Raw genomic sequence first — 431 nt, 5'->3', positions numbered from 1 at the left:
TAGAGTGATGCGCAGCTCTGGCGCCCAGAAAACACATTTGTGGAGCTGTGCGCCAATTGGCTGAGACGCGCAGATCCCCACGCCTCTGTTTCCCTCCCACTCATACGCACGCATGGCACCTAAACATTTTGTATGGTTCCAATTCATGAGCCCATATGTTTTAGAGGTGTAGAAAGAAAAAGAAAAACATTTATGCCTTGCATGCACTTTTAGGAAAGTTGAGAAGAGAAGTTCAAACTAATAGTAAAATTGCCGCAATTAAATCAGAAAATGCTCTTGGCTTCAGTTATTCAGTGAGTATGCAAATTTAGTTTTAGATTGGATAAACAAGACTGACTGATAAATTAGTTTGAATGAAGGAATGAAAAGCTGTTCTTTCCTATCCGTTTTCACTGACACAATCCTACAACATGACACTAAACGCCTCCTCA

This window comes from Poeciliopsis prolifica, unplaced genomic scaffold, assembly GCF_027474105.1.
Source record: "Poeciliopsis prolifica strain line A6 unplaced genomic scaffold, Auburn_PproV2 SCAFFOLD040, whole genome shotgun sequence".
In the NCBI taxonomy this organism is placed as follows: domain Eukaryota; kingdom Metazoa; phylum Chordata; class Actinopteri; order Cyprinodontiformes; family Poeciliidae; genus Poeciliopsis; species Poeciliopsis prolifica.
This window is presented reverse-complemented; position numbering follows the sequence as displayed.